The 14,634-nt window shown below is 38.0% G+C and overlaps 1 long non-coding RNA gene across 1 annotated transcript; it reads left to right on the forward strand.

Moving 5' to 3' along the window:
• The first annotated feature begins 7,877 nt into the window (after window positions 1-7,877).
• LOC121982839 lies at window positions 7,878-8,351 on the forward strand. The gene is made up of 3 exons (XR_006112286.1): window positions 7,878-7,909; window positions 8,077-8,162; window positions 8,294-8,351. It is a non-coding gene; the product is annotated as an uncharacterized LOC121982839 (long non-coding RNA).
• Window positions 8,352-14,634: the final 6,283 nt, after the last annotated feature.

Genomic DNA, 14,634 nt, shown 5'->3' on the forward strand with positions numbered 1-14,634 from the left:
GATGGACTTGAGGCTATAATGAGGTTACGACAGGGACCTAAAGGAGAAATTGGTTTTGGCCTTCCGATGAGCTTGAGTATCCCGTGCTCGCCCCGAACACACAACTCAAGTTCATCGATAATAACTCATTCCACTAGAGGGTTATTATCGCACTACCGCACCAATCCCAAATTACATTATGGGCTCCTTCTTATCATGAGTGTGTTAGTCTCCCTGTGTTTAAGATTACGAATGTCCACTAATTAAGTAAGTTACTGACAACTCACTTAATTAGTATCTAGCTCCAAGAGTAGTACCACTCAACTTCATTGTCATGTCGGACTAAATCCACATGCAGGGTTTAACATGATAATCCTTATGAGCTCCTCTTGGGGACATTCTCAACCTAGATAACTAGGACATAGATTCCTTCTATAATTAACAATACACACTATAAGTAATATTATTTCCCAACTTATCGGGCATATTGATTTATCGAGCTAAACCTCACCCTTTGATAAGTCAAAGAAATAAATATTAAATATATGTGCTTGTTATTATATTAGGATTAAGAGCACACACTTCCATAATAACTAAGGTCTAGTTCTTTTATTAAGTCAGTACAAAAAGAACTTACCTAAATGGTCCTACTCAATACACTTAGAGTGTACGAGTGTAATTTTTTAATCAAGATAAACTAATACTTAATTACACTATGACTATTCCGATGGTTTGTTCCTTTCCATATTAGTCGTGAGCAACTGTTTACAATTTATAAAGAAACGATAACATGATCTTCTGAGTGTGACACCACACTCCATGTTATCTACTATATAAATTAATTGAACAATTACATTTAACAAATAAATGTAGATAATGACCAAATATGATTCAAAAGCTAGGCTTTTAGTATACATTCCAACACAAGTGTGATCTTGGCAAAGGAGAAAGTCCTGGTGAGGAACCAGGCAATTGGGAAGTCCTGGTGAGAAGCCAGGCACGGAAAATTCATATGGTTCAAGGATGACAGGACATCTTGTGAAAGTCTAAGTGGGTCATGGAGGACCATACTTGGTGATTAGAAGTCCAACGAGAAGTTGGTAAAGAGAAAGTCCAGATGGGTCAAAAGTTGACCGAACTCTTAGCGGTCGTAAGTCCAATAGGGAGATGGCATGGAACTAGGAAGTTCGGACGTAGTAAACTTTCGAAGGCCATAACTTTTGACTCGGATATCAGAATGAGGTGATCTCGGATGCGAAACGAAGCTAATTTCAAGCTCTAACAGTTTTCTAGGTTTCAATCGATTGGCCAATCGATTGTGGGGTTCAATCATTGGTCAATCGATTGGTTGACGCGAGTTTATGCAGAAAAGCTCTGGATCAATTGGGTAATCGATCAAAACTTCCCCAATCGATTGGTCAATCGATTGGGAGAGTTTCTGAGTGAACAGTAAGCTTATGAATTGATCAGTTGATTGATTGAAATCTCCAATCGATCGGCTGATCGATTGGAGCGCTGGAAATCGCTCGAGAAGCCTTGAATCGATCGAGCAATCGATTCAGGGCGATTCCAGAGAGCACAGAGGTGCTCTGGATCGATCGGTCGATCGATCCAAAGCCTCCCTAATCGATTGGGAGCAATCCAATAGATTGGGATTCAACCGTTGGCTCAAGTTTTAGCCGTTGGCGTGCGATTCCTTTGGCACTTCTTCGTTTCTTCTCTACGAGTGCTCACAGCAAAGCTCCACAGTGATTCCTTGATTCTCACCACCAGTTCTTGAAGGTTCTTGGAGGCACATCCAAGTCAAGAGGCAAGTTACAACAAGAGGAAGAAGCTAGGGTTAGGGTTTATTGTACTAATCTTGTAAGATCTCCCTTGTATTTGCTTCTCTTTGTATTCTTGTTGTATTGTGAGCTTGTAAGGCTTCTCCATCTTTGCTAGTTACCGTAAAGGAGTGTTTTCATAGTGGAGGGTGTGTGGATCCTTGGACTAGTCACCTCTTCTTGAGGTGGATACCAAGTAAATCTACTTGTTAGCATTGTATAGTTTGTCTTCGAGTTGTATTCCGCTGCAAATCATCAAGACGAAGCAAATGACGCAAGACGTGAGCGAGAACCGCTATTCACCCCCCCCCCCACTCTAGCGGGCACAAAGGTCCCTACACTACTTTCCTTCGAGGACTCTCCTCCTTCATCGATGTTCATCTGGGATGAGCTTTCTATGTCCTCGGGAAGGAATTCGGCTATAAGGGTTGTCTCGACAATTTCTTCAGACTCGAATTCTTCTGACGATGACTCGGTGCCCATCGAGGAGTCGGATTCGGCTTCAATCAATTCTTCATGGAGCTTTAAGAACTTTTCCCAGAGTTCTTTTGCACTTTGGTAGTTGTCGATTCTGTCGAGATCCTCCACCGATAGTACACTTATGAGATGATATTCAGCCTTACCGTTTGACATGAAATCGTCACGCTGCTTTTTGGTCCAAAGGCATTTTTCAATTTCTTCTCCATTCGCATTCTTTGGTGCTTCATAACCATATTTCATTATTAGTAAAATACTAAAATCTATTTCAAGAAATACCTCCATTCGTTGCTTCCAAAAAGTGAACTCCCCCTCGAACGTGGATGGATAGATGTTAGCTCTGGTCATCTCGTTGCTTCAGTCGACGGTTAGTCTTTCTGAGGCATCCTGGCTCTGACACCACTTATAGGGATCGTTCGTGGCCGACTATCTAAGAGTTGAATGGCCCTTCACGATATAAAACAAATACCCTTCTCAAACTTTTAAAAGAATACTTGCGTAAATTAAATAAAGAAAGAAACTAAAAAATGAGGCTCACGGATTTGACTTTGTTACAACCGGGGAGGTTGTTAATCCAAGAAATGGATCGCACTAAGTATCACCTTCAGGAAGAGAAGCCTCTTACAGCAGTGAAACAACATAAATGAGAAGCTTAGACTAAAAGAAGAGCTCACAAGTGTTGTAATGCTAATTGCTTATTGATTCAAAAGCTTCTGGACCTAAGCTGTATTTATAGCCTTGGTTGAGGCACCTGGAGGGTTCCAGGAGCTTGGAAGGGGATAAAACTTTATCCCCTTCACAACGAATCATAGCCAAATGTGATTTGGTCAAAGTCAGATTTCGAGTGCCAAGAATCGCTCCCGAATTGGGTTCGGGCGCTCGGATTGGGTCCGAGCACTCGGATTGGGTCCGGGAGCCCGGACCTCTAAAGTCAACATGATTGACTTTTTCTGGTCTGGGCCCTCTACTCCGATTTTGCTCGCCTCGGTCCGGGTCTTGCGCTCCGGCTCCGCTCACTTAGGTGATCTCGGCCATCCGAAATAGGGCTCACCCAAAGCCAACTTTCGGAATCGTCACATGCTTCCTTCTCATCCGCTAGTGTACTCATCCGCAGCTCTTCGTCCCTCAGACGCACGAGCCCGTTGGCTCTCTCCCGTGCCGATCTTCTCGCTAGCTGTGTCTCTTGCTCCTCAAGCAATCTTCCGCTTTGGCTTCTCCTCCCCCCGGAAACACCACACACTTCCTTCTCGTCCACCGGTGTACTCTTCTGTGGCGCCTCGTCCCTCAGACACACCGAGCCCGTCGACTCTCTCTCATATCGTCCTTCTCACTAGCCGCGTCTTCTGCTTAACTTCCTGTGCTCCTAAGATCCTACACACTTAGACACAAGGTTAAAACACCACGGGACCTAACTTAACTTGTTTGATCACATCAAAATAACCTGGGGTTCCAACAAGATCTTCCTGCGTTAAGGTGATGGTATTGAGTTTTCCAGCCTCCTCTATTGCAAATCTTCTGATTCAGATGAAGATTCTCATATATTGTGTCAAACTTGATCCTGTCTGAAGCCTATGAAATGGTACGCTAGCTCCAATGGGTGGTTGGTCAAAGAATAATGAGCTTCTAGAGATCTGAAGGAACTCCTCAATGATCCTATGCACAATCAGGTGAGCCAACAAAGTGTTAGTGACCTAAAATCGGGGTGGAAATCCCTGGCTAGGCCTTCCGACACTCAAGTCGGTCTCCTCTCTTGAAAGTGGAAGAAGAATAGTAGCGAAAGTGCAAGAAAGTAGGACTTCCGATGCAAATGTTTGTGCACCTTGCCAGTGGATTTCCCTTTTTATACCACCTCACATAACCTCCATGATTGTAAGGTGGTCCCTAGTTTATAAGAGTTTGTTAGGTGATAGAAGAAAGTACAACCTGGGCATTTTACGATAGTTCCAAGGAATCTTTTTTCTACCCACAGATGTATCTTTTTTATCATTTACGCTCTGTATCATTACTGAAGTTGTTGAAAGAGAACGCTATTGTAACTAACTCATTAATGGGAAACCAATTAGTTTTCATAGGAGATTTCAAGGGAATTTTTCCAACAATTATGACAGACTATCAAAATGTTATCTGCTATTGGCCTGGTAAACACATCTTAACCACTCCACCAGGCCAGCTACCTTACTTGTTATTGTATTAATCTACACAACCATACATTAAATACTGCAAAAAACTTGCTCAAAAACTAATATAATACCCTTATTATGCCATAAGTTCAATTGAGGAGTCATAAAGCATGTATGTTAGAACTATATTTTAGGAGTACTACACCTTCAGATAATTTAAACCCATCCAACCTTTGATAGGCCAAGCATATATAGAGAGTCATATGTTCAATCTATCCTCATCCGAAGGATAGTGTATATATAAAGAGTTTTAGGAGATGAAATGTTATTAAGTCTGTCCAAGCCTTGCCCGACTGGGTGTTAAAAGGGATCCTTATATTCGTTCAACCTTTATCCGATCGAATGCATATCGAGAGCTATATATATAAGCTTAAGTACCTCTAGGCCTTGGTCTTGCCCGGTCGGGTGTTCACAGAGAACCTTATGTCCATTCAGCCTTTACCCAGTCGAACATGTATCGTGAGCTATATATATAAGGTCAAGTATCTCTGGGTTAGCCTGGGCCTTGCCCGGTTGGGCGTTCTCAGAGAACCTTATGTTCGTTCAACCTTTACCCGCTCGAATGCGTATCGAGAGCTATATATATAAGGTTAAGTATCTTTGGATCTACCCAAGCCTTGCTCAGTCGAGTGTTCTCAGAGAACCTTATGTTCGTTCATCCTTTACCCAATCGAGCGCATATCGAGAGTTATATATATAATATTAAGTATCTCTGGGTCTGCCCAGGCCTTGCCAGGCTAGGTGTTCACAGAGAACCTTATATTCGTTCATCCTTTACCTGGTCGATTGCATATAAATATATATATATATAAGGCTTAAATACATAGAGCCTGATCGACCTTTCATCCGGTCAAATCTTCTAAGTCCGACCAACCATTAACTAACCCAACGCCCTATTTCTTATTTTCATCATAGGGCCTTAGAGTTCTTATATCTTACTAGACTTGCAACCGATCGACTCTATACGAGCGTTCTGCTTTGGAACTACACAGGCGAGATTTAAGAATTCCGAGGCCAAGCGACCAATAGAACCAAATAAAAAATACCACCCTATCTCCACTTTGATTGCCACCTTATTTTGATTTGACCTCCACGTCATCTCCTAAACCCACTCACCATAACCCGTATCAATTGGTTTTACCTAGTCTCCTTGTGTATCATCAGAACTACCAATGTTGCTGGTAAGATTATATCCCGTGTGTGTTACTTGTGCAGTATATGTTAATCCGCATAAAATGTCACGCGTGACCATAACACCGAGTAAAATAATTTAACTTACATATATCACCCAACAATCTTCATAATGAATTCTTAGATGAAATAATGAGCCGATTAGATATATAGTGCCAAAAGAAATAAACCAATTGAACTTTGGTAAGCACTTTTCCCAATAAATTCTCAGATTGTGTAATAAGCTAGGTGAGAACATAAGGTCGGACAAAGTAAACAAGCTAGACATTTATAAGCAATTTTCATAAGAAATTCTAAGACTGAATTATAAGATGGGTGGAAACATAAGGCTAAGCAAAATAAATAGCACGGACATTTATAACCAATTTTCATAAACAATTCCCGGACTAAATTCTAAGTTGGGTGAGAACGTAAGGCCGAGTGAAACAAATAGGCCAGACATTTATAAGTAATTTTCAAAAGGTATTCCTAGACTAAATTATAAGCTAGGTGGGAACTTAAGGTCGAGCAAAATAAACAGGCTAGACATTTATAAGCAATTTTCATAAGGAATTCCCTGACTGAATTATAAGCTGGGCGGGAACATAAGGGCGAGCGAAATAAATAGGTCGGGCATTTATAAACCCTTGATATTAGAGTCCATCCATAATGAATAGTTGTGTATAACCTGAGTTTAAAGTCATCGTTCAACTGTATAGAGTTTAAAGTCATCATCCGACCCTATAGCATTTAAAGTCGCAGTTCGACTGTATGGAGTTTAAAGTCGCAGTTTGACTATTGATAGTATAGAGTTTAAAGTCGAGTTCTACTATATGGAGTTTAAAGTCACAGTTTGATTGTCGACTGTGTAGAGTTTAAAGTCAAGTTTGACTATATAGAATTTAAAGTAGCATTTTAATTGTTAACTGTGTAGAGTTTAAAGTCAAGTTCGACTATATAAAATTTAAAGTCACAATTTCACTATTGACTGTGTAGAGTTTAAAGTTGAGTTTGACTATATAGAGTTTAAAGTCACAGTTTAACTGTCGACTGTGTATAATTTAAAGTCGAGTTCGAGTATATAGAGTTTAAAGTCACAGCTAGATTGTCGACTGTGTAGAGTTTAAAGTTGAGTTATTCTATATGGAGTTTAAAGTCACAGTTTGACTATCGACTGTATAGAGTTTAAAGTTGAGTTCGACTATATAGAGTTTAAAGTCACAATTTGACTGTTGTCTATGTAGAGTTTAAAGTCAAGTTCGACTATATAGAGTTTAAAGTCATAATTTAACTGTTGACTGTGTAAAGTTTAAAGTCAAGTTCGACCATATAGAGTTTAAAATCGTAGTTGGACTGTCGACTGTGTAGAGTTTAAAATCAAGTTTAACTGAGATAAATCCACTTGAACTTTTTATTGAATGATAAAAGTTGAACAAAATACAGGAGTATTTTACAAGCGTAATTATTAAGCTCTACAAGGTTGTAGATGATTGGCACTCCAAGGTCTATCCAGCCTCCGACCCTCAGCATCTTCAAAATAATAAGAACCAAAGGCAAGCTTTTGTATCACCTTGAATGGTCCTCCTTGGTGAGTGGAACTTGGTGATATCTTTGATAGGCATCCAGTATACAGATGAATTCACAGCCAAAGGTAGAATCAACAACTTGATCGATGTGGGATAGTAGATAATAATCCTTCAGACAAGCTTTTTTAAGATCTCTGAAGTCAATACACACCTGCCACTTGTTCCCAGGCTTGGAAATCAGGACAACATTAACCAACCAACACTACAACAAAAACGTTAAAAGACAACACCCCAAAGACAACGGTTTTAAGAGAAACCGTTGTGAATTTGATCAAAGACAACGGTTTTTGACAAAACCGTTGTCTTTGAACTCCCATTAAATATAAAAGACAACGGTTTTGTGAAAACTGTTGTCATTGAGTGATTTTTTTTTTAAAACAACAACACTTTTTACAACGGTTTTCTAAACCGTTGTCTTTAAGCGCGTTTTTAGGGGCTACGACAACAGTTTTGATAAAACCGTTGTATTTGATTTTGGTCTTTTCCCCCCTCGTGCACAGTTTTACTTTCCCTCTCTCCGAATATCTTTTCGGCAATGTGTTTTCTCCTTCACATTCCCGAACCCTAGCTATTTTTCCTTTTCCTCTCCATCGAGCCAGCAAGAAAAGGGTTGTTCTGGACTCTCTCACTTGCGGCTCTTTTTAAAGCACACCTCCGCAGCAAGAGGATTTGGCCGGGAACTTTTGGCAGCATTGTAAGTGAAAGACTTTTTTTCCCCTGAGATCTGAAAAGTTGATCTTCTCAGATCTCATTCATGAACACTTGTTCCAGTGATCATCATCCTTTCTCTGACAATTGCTATGCCTGCTTATGTTTACCTTTCTATGTTGTTTGTTTTCTCTAATAATCCTTCTTGATCAGTGAAAACTGGCCCTAGCATTACCGATGCAGCCATGGGGAGGATTGCTCAGACAACTAAAGTCATAAGTGAAGGAGGCTATGAAAAGGTATTTCATCAGACTTTTGAGAAACTTCCAGGAGAGAAACTCAAGAAGTCATATGCATGTTATTTATCGACATCATCTGGCCCCATAATGGGGGTTTTGTACCTCTCTACTGCTAACCTTGCATTCTGCAGTGATAATCCTCTTTCTTACAAAGTTGGAGATCAGACTCAGTGGTCATATTACAAGGTACTTCACAACTCACTCTTCTATTTTTCACTGGTCATATCCTGCAGTGATAATTCTTTTACATGTTCTGCACTAATATTTGTTAAAAATTTCCCTTGTTAACTTTGAAATTACAATCATCTTGAGGAATTAAGCACCACATTAGTCCATTTGTGCCCATTTGTGGTTTTGTTTCTTGTGACCTAGTTCTTCGTGTTATGTGCCTTCCTTTGAAGATTAGCTATCATTCTGTAGGTATTTGGGAAATAACTTGCTTTTAGGTGGAATTCTAATGGAAATAGGGATGCTGAAGAACCTTACTTTGTTAGATTTGAGTGTAAATAGACTCATTGGTCCTACCTCCTATGCTTGGAGAGTTAACTGCCGTCACAAAATTGTACGAAGTAATCACTGCTTGGATTTTGAATGCTAGTGAATTTGGTGGCTAATTTGCGTTAATTGGCTTCCCTTTTTCATCTCTTTTTAGAGATCTTCATTCCAATGGTTTGACTGGTAAGATACCTCCAGAACTTGGTAAGTTGAAGAATCTTGTAGAGTTACGATTAGACAGGAACAGGCTTGAGGGACAAATTCCAGGAGTTACCATGTCAAATTTCTCAGCAACTTTACATACCATGTAAGTTATATTTGTATTATTTTTTATTTATTTTCTTCAAATGCCTATGGCTACTAAACTTCTGTTTCCTAGTTAAGATATTATTAAAACTTCTCCACGTCATCGACAATGTCTTTTTCCAAGGAAAATATTCTTATACATCATTTCTCACTTCATGGACATATACAACTACCCCACCTAGTAGGACAAGTTTGGTTGTTATTGTTATTTGTATGGACATATTCAACTCGAGAATAAACAATGAAAAATGACCTTATGTTTGTTTTTTAACTTAGTCGATCCAATCAATATGAACATTTCTCTTGGTAATTGTTGAAATTTTTTTACAATTAATTTTCAGTTGTCATTGGATTTTGACTGTCATCGACCCTTATGTGGAGATGGTTTATTTGTTCGATTCACTTAACAATCATAATCGTTATGAGGACTAGAAATATGTAGTGGATATGAGTACATATTTTTTTTAATTAAGCATGTAATTTATTACTCATATGTCAACTCTTGTTGTACGAAGAAGTTTGAAATTGTTCAATTCGAACAAGGAAAGGAAAGGGAAAATGAAGCCTATGTGTGAAGTTGTAAAGGTTTGTATATTATATACACACACATATGTTTACTTGTGATTAATTAAAAAATATTTTAATGTGTATTATTCGTTGACAATTTTTTGTTAACATAGGGTCCTCGACAACCTCATGCGAAACAATGTGGATTTTATGTGATGAAATTTATAAGAGAAATTATTGAAGGGAATGCTACCCGTGCGAAAGATTCAATTATCTCAATGGTAATATTTGGCATATTCTCAATTTTCTTAAATAATTTCTTTTATTTGATTTTGCTTCTTCATTATTGATTTTTTTACTAATATAATCGGGGTTTCTTAGCAGTTCATGAAAATAATTTACTCTAACAAAGAAATTGACGAAGTGCGCTCCAAATGGGCAAATCATTCAGGATTTTCTAATATTGGTCCGAGAGTACTAGTCAGGAGCATAAAGCCAATACAAAAGGATGAGGAGGTTTGCATCACTTATATCGACTTGCTGGAACCTAAGGTATTAAGTGCTGGTACTTGTTGGCTAGAAACGATAGAAGGTTCTAACTTGACTGTACTTAAGTTTCCATGTTTGATTTTACTTTTTGGGTACCATAGTAACTTTCTACACCCTTTCAAATTTTAGTTCATTGTAGAATACAGCTAGATACAAGTGATCTGATTCAGCTTTCCTCCAATGTCCTTTGCACGATTGGAGAGATGATACTTTGCATAGACAATTCTGACTATTAAAGTTTTTCTGAAAAAAGATTGAAAAGAGAGTTCAAAAATCGAGAATCGACTCAAAATTCCACTTAGGATTGTTGGTTTTCTCATTCACACTGCTTGTTGTCTTATTTCAGTCATCGGTGATGTTAGAGGGCAAGGGTTGATGTTGGGAGTAGAACTTGTGACCGATAGAAAGGAGAAGATGCCTACCAAGGCAAAGACAGTAGTCTTGTTTGAAAAACTCAAGGGTATGTTTCTCCACTTTTTCTTAACAAACTTCTTGTTACTATGCCAAACTTGCTTGTAAACAGATCTGGGAGTTTTGCTCGGGAAAGGAGGCCTTCAGGATAATGTTTTTGGTATAAAGCCACAGATGTGCTTCACCAAAGAAGATGCAGTTATTCTTCGAGACTACGGGATATAAAAGGAGAATTGTTTAAGATGCAGGTGTTTTTGATGCAAGGAATGAACTTTGTTAGGTTGTGGATTGCCTTGCTAATGTCTACTTATGATTAATTAGTAAAACTCTGATATGTCCATTCTTATTGATGTATAAAGGAGCATAAGATTGTTTAATTCAACCAAGGAAAACAAAGGGAAAAAACAAGTTACATGGGAAATAATAAAGGTATGCATGTCTACTTATGATTAAATTATAAACAATTAAACATGTATATTAGACATTTATAATTTGTTTTTAACATGATATTAGACATTTATATATCATCTTTTGATTGTTTTTTACTAATCTAATCTATGTCTTTGTTCACAGTTCATCAAAACGCAGTACTCTAGAAAAGAAATTGATGAAGTGCGTTCCGAGTGGGCAGAATGCATACAAGACTATATTTATGACTACGTATGTAAAGTTATATAATGACTAATACACATTTCAGTATTTATGACTAGGTATGTAAAGTTATAATGCTTACAAGGCAAACTCATTCTCATTTCAGTATTTCTTCTCTCTCTCTCTTTATATAGTTCTTCTTTTCAAACCGAAAAAAAAATCACAATGTTTTTAGAGTCCATGAAATCCCAAACAATCTTCAAATCACAATATAAATCACAGTTTGTTCAATTTATGTCAAGCTTCTGTTCTCTGAATAGTGTGTCTAAGCTTAGCTTGATCCAACCCGAACTGTTTGATTCTCCTTATTGGTGTTCATTGTTAATATTATCAAAGATATAGATTTGCATCGAGTTTGATGGAGGAATAAGATCCATTCTGTCTGGAATTAACATGATGATGAGATCTAACTCAAGATATGCCACTTATTGCATTGGTGAAGCTATGTACCATTACCAATCTTCAAATCTGATTTCATCTCTTCCCTTCTCCAACTGCAGATATAGTCAAGTTGATTTCTTAAGGAAGAAATTCTACTTGTATAATTGCACCCTCATTTCAAGTCTTGTCTCAGTGAAGAGTTTCAGTAAAGAGTTTCAGTTTAGGTGGTAGTGATTATCAGTTTAGAAAATCATATTCTGGATTGCATAAAGTGATTAACAGTTTAGATGGTTTAATGGATTAGTTTGTTCTGGCTTTTTTATAGAAATAATGTTGAAACTAGTTTCGTATATTGCTTTGAGATTTTTTGTGGTTTTTATGCAAATTGTACATCCTCAAGCTTTGAGATCTTACTAGAGTATTGCTGCTATAATGTTGAGACATAAGGTACATGACTTCGATCCTCTATGATTTCATCTTTCTGTTGCTGCTATTAGCTATTCTAGCTGCTTTCACATAATACATGGTTCAAGATATAATGTCAAGTTTATATAATATTCATCAACTTTTTTCATGCTCACTTGCTTGACTACTCATGAAAATGTGAAGCGGCAACGTTTCTCGTGCTTATTTGACCATTCTTTTACTTCAACATTTCAGAAGGTCAAGATTTATGTACTTCACAATTTGGTTTCCACTGTGCAAAAGATGCAAAACTGCAAGAAGTTTATAATTGTTTATACCTGTTGATAAGTTTTCTACTTTTGGGGTTTGTTTGTTTCAATTATCACTTTAGTTTGTAGTGGTTTATTAGATTATCCGTTTTAATTATCAGTTAACGTTTGCAATGATTATCAGTTTATACATGCATGTTTCTACTCTTTTTCTATGGCTTTAACTATATTTTATTTTCATAACAGGGAGAAATTGTTGGGTTTGCAAGTTGGGTATGCAGAAAAAGAACCAGTACGTGAAGATTATTGCACATCCGATCCTGACTTGATTTATTCAGAAAAAGGATAATTTAATTTACATGGTTGTGGTCTTATAAACTTAATTTTGTGGTTTCATCTTTTGTGGTTGTCATGATTGGATACTACTTGTGGTCATGTTTGGATAGCTTGTAGTAATTGTATAGAATTGTTTATAAACTTAAGTGAATGTACACATGTACCGGTTTTTGGTTGAGACAAGATGTATATATAAATTAAAGACAACTGATCGAATGTATATATGTTGAAAACTATTTTTGTGAATGTATAAATGTTGTACCAGTTTGTGTGCAATAGCCATGGTTTTAACCGTTGTGAAAAGTACATATATATAGACATGCAACTGAATGTACAAAGACAACGATTTTTTAACCGTTGTGAAAAGTATTCTAAGACAATGGTTTTAAACTAAATTTTGAAGAAAGACAACAGTGTATATGTTGTTAAAAGTATATCTGCGATTAAATTTTTGCAAAACTGACAATTACAACGGTTATATACTGTTGCAGAACTGTTGTCTTTGGTATTAAAAGACAACACTTTAAATCCGTTGCATGACTGTTGTCTAATGTGGTCAAAGACAACGGTTTTAAACCGTTGTCTTTTACCGCACATTTAACAACAGTGTCAGTTACAACGGGTTTGAAGGGCCTATGACAACGGTTTTTAACCGTTGTCTTTTAATGATTTTGTTGTAGTGCAACTCAGGAACTGCACTTCCCTGATGTAGCCTGCATTCAATAACTTGTTCACCTCTTCTTCAATGATTTTATTTTGGTCGGCCCTAAAATCTCACTTTCTTTGTTTGATCGTATGAGCATCAGGATAGACAAGGAGTACATGCTCCATGATTGTTGGAGACATGCCTATTACCTCTTTAGCCGTCTAGGCAAACACGTCACTATTGCATGTCAAACACTCCACCAGCTCAACTTTAAACTCAAGAGTATAACAATCTTGATCCCTACTGCAGCTTGGTCACCCTATACTCAATCTTGAGTGGGCTATTTTGTCATTCATATGGTAATCAATTTGGGGCAGGTGAACGCCAACGATATCTGGGCTTGTCATTTTGCTAATTCCACAGAGTATAACAATACTCCATATTGTGAATGGTTGTTCGATGATATGTGCACCACTTTCATGGAGCTTCCCAAGAGACCTCCACATGTTGTATGGCTTAGAGCCACGATTCTTGATGACGATATTGAGGACCTGCCTGATGTACTTTGGATGGAGGTGCAAGTAATGTCAGATGCTTAGTGGCTAGAGCAGGAGCAGCCTGGGCTTCTTCAACATTAATAAATTCCATTGCTCGCTCGATCAGCGAATCAAAATTAGCTGGTGTTTGCCTAATCAAATCTCAAAAGAAATCATTATTAGTGAGTCCCTGAGAAAATGCAATCACTAAAATTTCTATGGTGGCTATGAAAATATTCATAGCCACCTGATTGAACCTGTTGATATAGGCTTAGATGGTTTCTTTGGGCCCCTGTTTAAGTGAGAAAAAACTCCAAGGGGTTTGTGATACCACCTGTTGCTGGAGAAGTAGTGAAGAAATACCTTACGAAAGTCTTTGAAATGACGAAGAGAGTTATCTAGTAGTCTTTTGAACCATCATTGGGTTGCTCCGCTGAATATGGTGAGAAACATTCAGCATTTAACATCATTCATAAATTGTTAAAGGAGGGCAACATTCTTGAATTTGAGGAGATGATCTTCCGGGTCGGTTGTCCCCGAATACTCTCCTATGTTCAGATTTTGATAATATTTTGGCAATGGATCATCCAATGCCCATTGAGAGAATGGGGTGATGATCTGCTCCAGGGAGCTATCGCTAGCTACGACCTTTCCCTTGTGCTTATCCCACACAAGTGCTTCTCCAGAAGATTCCTGGAGTGCTCTTTCTTGGCCCACCTATTCAAACGGTGTACAAAAAAATACTCAGGGCACCAAGTTGGTGACAGAGGGCATGAAGCAAGCACTCAGGGCCTTCCTCTTGAACTCCTCTCTTCCTTTGATGGGCAGTCATTGACACTACCAAATTTGGTGGTGGTTGCGTGCCACCAGTATTGGCTTGCTGTTGCTGTTAAAATAATTTTTGCGCTCTGGCATTGATGAGTAACTCTAGATCTTCTTGTGTTAAGGTGACGATGTTGAGTTTTTCAACCTCCTCCATC

Source organism: Zingiber officinale, chromosome 5A, assembly GCF_018446385.1.
Source record: "Zingiber officinale cultivar Zhangliang chromosome 5A, Zo_v1.1, whole genome shotgun sequence".
Taxonomy (NCBI): Eukaryota; Viridiplantae; Streptophyta; class Magnoliopsida; order Zingiberales; family Zingiberaceae; genus Zingiber; species Zingiber officinale.